We start from the raw sequence: 6,237 nt of genomic DNA, 5'->3' as shown, positions 1-6,237 counted from the left end.
CCCATTTTGAGTTGCTTTCCTTTAACAAAGCAGATCCAAGAACCTGTATGGGCAGCAAACCCTGAGGACGCGCTTGGGGTGCTTGCTGCTACAGCCACCTAGCCACCCCATGGGTAGTTCTTTTCACTGTACCATTGTTGTTGTCTGTTCTCGAAAGAGAATCATGACATCGGGAAGTTGATACCGTGACTTGCAAGTGATTGGATTTTAAGTGAGGCAGGGCTAGGCAGTCAGTAGCTTCATTATCTCCTCCAGAACCATCTGGGTTTAGTGGCAAGATCTAGATCAGGGCAACTAGAGATGGCCCAGGATGTAGTGGGTGACCTTGACCTTTTAAAGTTCAGGTGTTTCCCAGGTCTCAGTTTGTAATGCCTCTGAAAATCATGAGTCTGTGGTGTACTGTATGAGGCAGCGTTCCTTGAAATCGCAGGACCTCATATAAGTGAGTAAGTGAATAGATATACTTATCTAATATAACACTAGCTTGACATGCTTCTTTTATCTTGCTGTGGAATAATACGGTTGTTTATTTATTGAAGGGAAAGGGAGGTATAGCAGCTTTGCTCTTTAAATAGGTAGCTAGTAAAACTACAAAGATATAGACATATTATTTCAAAGGGAATAATAGCTTAACAAAACATGTAATTTATAACTAGTTATGAATGGATACTGTTTGGAGATACAATCTGATTGATATTTTAACAATAAAACAATAAACAATTAAATATTCTAGCTGTACTTTTTTTTTTTAGCATAGAAGGATTTATCAAGATAGTCCCCTTTTCAACTCAATGAGCTGACAAGGAAATAAGTCTTTATTAGGAGTTAGATTCTATCTTCCTATGGAAGCTATGGACACACCCATTTACCTCTACTAGAGGCTGGGTTTGGCTGATTGGAGCAGCACCCAAGATGAATAGGTTGGCCCACATACATTGGACAAATAATGTAGGAGGATACATCCTTTCAGTTGGCCTATGAAAGTGAACAGAACCTTTTACCTTTTAGCAAAACTAGGATCAGACTGCAGTCCTAGAGACTTGTGTATAATCCCCACTGGGAGCCATTAATGGCTGCTTTGGGGAAAAGCATATATAACAACCAGGAACCAAATGATCAAGTTCCCAAAGATGGTAGTCTTCTAGTCCAAGAACTGATAGCAGCCAGGGAAGCAGTACTCACTGGACTCAGGCCTGCATCCAGACCTGGAGAGTCAGTGACACATACTCTCACTCAGTCCTGAAATGTGAAATTTCATGGCTTGAGTGTTAAGTGTTGTCACGTTCCAGTTTTTGTGGAATATTGAGAATTCTTCCTCCAGGGTCATCTTTCTACTAACCCCAAATTTCAGAGTTCTAGAATCTAGACTTTTATGAGAAAAGGGGTAGTTCTCAGGCACCACTCACTCCTGAGAGGACAAGGAGAATTATGTTGATCATTTATTGACTGCTGTGATGCTTTATATGTTTTGTCCATTGTTTATGGGCTATTCTGAGCTCTTGTACATGGGTTTTATTTTGTTTTGCATTGTCTGTGGGGAGAAATAAGGGCTGTCCTCTACCTAACATATGCAGTTACCTTGAGTGCTTGTATGGGATGTGGGACGCCTTTGTATTCACATGTGTGGACACTTAGATATGAACTATGTTCGGAAATTTTTCTTGAAATTAAGTGAGATCATAGTCAAAGAAAGTAATCTTTTGGTGAAGCCCGTTTTAGTATAAGTTTAGAGCTTAGTGTTCTGGGTCACAGGTTATACTAGATTTTCTCTAATAACTATCCAATGTAGAATATGTGGAAGTGAAAAAGTAATTTCTCTTTAGATCTCAATTCATTTTAAAAAATCATTCATTTATGTATTTATCAAACGTCTGCCATGAGCAAAGTATTGTGCTAAGCACCTGGGGAGATTAAAAAAAGTTTACATGAGACTTAGTTCCTTCCCTCATAGAAGACCATTAAGGCAGCTCGATGCTACAGTGGCAAGAGCACTGGACATAGAATCAGGAAGCCTTGAATTTCAATCTAACCTCATGTACTTATTACATAATTAATAGCACTTACCTTACAGGGTTGTTGTAAGAATCAAATGAAGTAATATTTGTGCCTGGTACACAGTAAGTAGTTAATAAATGCTTATTTCCTTCCTTCTTCCCTTGCACATGGGTTAGATTGTCATCTCTAAGATCCCTTCCTCTTTCGATAGGGCCTATCAGATGATACCTCTCTGAATCTATTCTTTATTAAGTAGCAAAACTTATGTTGCAGAATAGGTCAATCATGGTCCATGCATGAAGTTGCCATTCAACTAGCTGATAGCAATTTTTTTCACTCTAGTATTTCTTTATACCACAAAAATTTGCCACTGCCTTCCTCCCCCCTTAGAATTCATACATATCACAAAAGAAAAACAATTAAGTAAAACTGTTTGACTCAGTGACTGTGCATGCAATATTCAGTACCTACAGTTTCCCACTTCTCTACCAAGAGAAGATTTGTATATTTCATCACATGTCTCTGAGGAAAATATTAGTCATTGCCTTTAGCTTGAGTTCAGCTTCCTATTAGTGTTCTTTTTAATTATGTGATAATAATGTGACATTTATATATTAGTTTAGCATTTTCAAAGGGCTTTACATATATCATCTCATTTGATTTTTGTGTATATTGATCTCCTGGTTCTGCTTTCTGTATTGCACTCATTTCAATAAAGAGCTGGAATCTGCTTCCTTTCAGCTCATTTCACTTCAAGCTAATTGAAAAACACGGCAGATTTTTTACTTCCTTTCCTCTCCATATATGTTCTTATTCAATCAGAAAATAATTCTTGGCAAAGAGTCTAGTAGCTCTCTTGTTTCTGGGGACTGTGGTTTCTAAAACATATTTGAATATGTCTTAAAGAAGCCGTGAACACATTTCTGTTGCTGTCTATTAATGTTATGTGGCAGAGAGGGGAAAGACAGCACCTCACAGAATCTGGCTTTATAACATTGTAAACTAAAGGTCAAAGTTAGCTGGAGGACTGGAAATACTTTGATTTCTTATAAGCAACACAGATGCATATTCCATAACCACAGCATTTTTTTGTATCTTTTAAAAATACAATTTGTTGACATCTTTTGTTTTTATATCATCTATTTCCCTATATCCCTCACCTCTTTTACCCAGAGAGCCATCTGTTGTTAAAAAGGAAAAGAGAAAAATAATTTTTTTAAAGAAAGAAAAAAGATAAATAGGAAGATAAGGAAAAACGCAGTAAATTAATCAATTCATTGAAAAAAAATCTGGAATTACATGAAATATACCACACCCATGCCCTTCCCTGCCCACTTAAAGTATAGCATTTTTAACATACAAAATTATTTCTCCATCAATGGGTTTCTTTAGGGGTAGAGAACTGATCCATAAACTTCCTAAAGAAAAGAAAAAGTTAAATCTTAGAATTTTAACTGATATGAAAGCTAACCATTTCAATATAGTAATTACCTTGTTCTTATCCATCTGTACTCTTGTGGTAAGGTGACAAATCCTGAAAAAAGAAACTATTTTCTAGTAACATGTGAACTTTAGAACAAAGTTTGTTAGATTTCCCCAAAGGGAGGTAGCATTTCTTGGCTACCCTAAGGGTAGACAGCCATGAGCAGAGCCAGAGGAAGTGACTCACACTCCAATGTCATTACTCCTCCCCCAATATCCTTGAAAAATCCATGAGCTAGTAGGGTATGGTGGTGAATGCCTGTAAATCCTTGATACTTAGGAGACTGAGGTGGTGAAGTGCTTGAGCTTGGGACTTCTGAGCAACTATAGGGCTAAGGCTACTTGGGAGACTGAACTAAGTACATCACCAATATAGTGAGCCTCCGGGAGCACTGGGAGCAGATGGCCATCAGGCTGCCTGAAGAAGGGCAAACTTGGCCCAGATTAGAAATAGAACAGGTTGAAACTTCAGTGGGAACGGAAGAGAATGAAAGAAGAAGGGAAGAGGACAGGGAGAGGGAAAGGGAGAAAGAGAGGGAGGGAGGGAAGGAGGGAGGAAGAAAGAGAGAGAAGAAAGAAAGGAAGAAAGAAAGAAAGAAAGAGAGAGAAGAAAGAAAGGAAGAAAGAAAGAAAGAAAGAAAGAAAGAAAGAAAGAAAGAAAGAGAAGAAAGGAAGAAAGAAAGAAAGAAAGAAAGAAAGAAAGAAAGAAAGAAAGAAAGAAAGAAAGAAAGAAAGAAAGAAAGAAAGAAAAGAAAGAAAGAAAGAAAAAGAAAGGAAGGGAGGGAGGGAGGGAAGGAGGAAGGAAGGAAGGAAGGAAGGAAGGAAGGAAGGAAGGAAGGAAGGAAGGAAGGAAGGAAGGAAGGAAGGGAGGGAGGGAGGGAGGGAGGGAAAGAAAGAGAGAAAAGAAGGAAGGAATGAAGAAAGAAATTTAAAAAGAGGAAGAAAGGAAGGAAAAAAAGCTGGAAGCCAAGTACATGTTCCCTCATATAATTCTGCAATGTAGCTACATCTGCTACTACAAGATGCCCCACACATTCTACAAGGTACAACTTATTAGCTACTAATATGTCAAGCACAATAATAAAACCAAAAGATGTCACAAGGAATTCCAAATTCCCATATGGAGTAGGAAATGTAGTTTTCCATTCATCCACTGGTTGAATACATTGTAGGCTCCCTTTTATTTGATCTTGAGTCTCCTGGCTGGGTAGTGTCATGATCAGGGGCAACAGGTATCAGCTTTTGATGGTTATGTTGTTTAAGCTTCTTCTGTCAATACAGGGACAGAGTTTTAGCATGCTCGTTATGCATTAAAATCTAAGGTTGTCCTGTTCTAAAAGTCCTTCAGATTCTCATCTCCATGCTATCTAAGTCCTGGAAGCATACACTGTGAAATGACAAACATACAAGCATAAGGTAGTGCTGCCTCAGGGACTAAATCAATGAAGTCATCGTAATTTTAAGGCAAGGCAGCTTCTTTGCTTCCTTTTTACTTTTGAGGTGTATGATAGATTGGTATAACATGCAGATAACCGTGGCAGCAGCTGCTGGACACCCAGACACACTACTGTCAAACACTCTCTAAACTCCGGGTCTGTTGGTTTTTCCCTGAGGGTTCTCTTGTTTCCTTATACAGACCTAGGTCAGATGGAGGTAAAGTAGGAAAAGAAGAGAAGGAAAAGTTCCTATATATGTAAGGATCCATGTTTAGGACTGTCTTGGCTATTTCTGTACATGGAAAGTGGAACCTTACCTACCATGCATATACCCACTCAGCAGGCTCAAAATCAATGATTGATACCATTTACACTTCTCCCCAGTTCTCACCCCAATGGAATGAGTTCTCACACCTCACTCTGTGACCTTTCCAGTTTCTCAACAACAATAATACAACAGATTTGTTAGAGTCAATCTGGGGAGCCAATTCACCATGCCCATTCCACTACCTTGTGCTAACTGGGAGTCTGAGATACATCTAGACTCTACTTTTCTTGGTCAAAGGGCAACCAGTGAGAATAAAGAGCTGGTTTACAAGCTGGTTGCTCATTATTGTTGTGGTGGTAGTGGTGGCATTTCAGTTATTCCCGACTCTTTAGGACCCCATTTGGGGTTTTCTTGGCAAAGATATGAGAGTGTTTTGCCATTTCCTTCTCCAGCTCATTTTATAGATGAAGAAACTGCGGCATTTAGGGTTAAATGACTTGCCTAGGGTCACACAGCTAGTAAATGTCTAAGGTCTTCTCAGGTCTGCCTGACTGGATCCAGGCCCAGTATGCTATCCACTGTACCACCTAGCTGCCCTGGCTGCCTATGGGCAATCCATATGTCTTCCCTCAGCCTTTATTGCATGATTGTCCAGGAGTTTCTTGGATTTTTTTTTTTTGGCAGGAATAGATTGCAGTTCTTTAGGCTCTGAATTCATGAACTTATTATTACCTACTGGCCCAGTCAATGGAAGATGTCTAAAGCCAGAAGCAGGAGACCTTTAGGATTACCAAGAGGTAAATTAGCAAGCAGAAAACAAATTGGGTTTCACTCATGGAAGACTTGTATCAGGGCTTGTCAGTTATTCAATAAACATTTATTAAGCACCTACTATGTATCAGGCATGTGTTAAGTTCTGGGGATACAAAAATATGCAAAATACAGTCTTAAGAACGTAGGCACACCCTAGAGAACAGGAAGGGGCAAATAAAGTGTTTTCAAGAGAACAACTATTGATATGAGGGAGGGGAGGGGCCAAGATGGCAGAGCAAAAGC

Source organism: Petaurus breviceps, unplaced genomic scaffold (assembly GCF_028583685.1).
Source record: "Petaurus breviceps papuanus isolate PSGF00001 unplaced genomic scaffold, PetGlider_PUasm1.0 90792, whole genome shotgun sequence".
Lineage (NCBI taxonomy): Eukaryota > Metazoa > Chordata > Mammalia > Diprotodontia > Petauridae > Petaurus > Petaurus breviceps.
The sequence above is the reverse complement of the archived record's forward strand: the minus strand, read 5'-3'. Positions refer to the sequence as shown.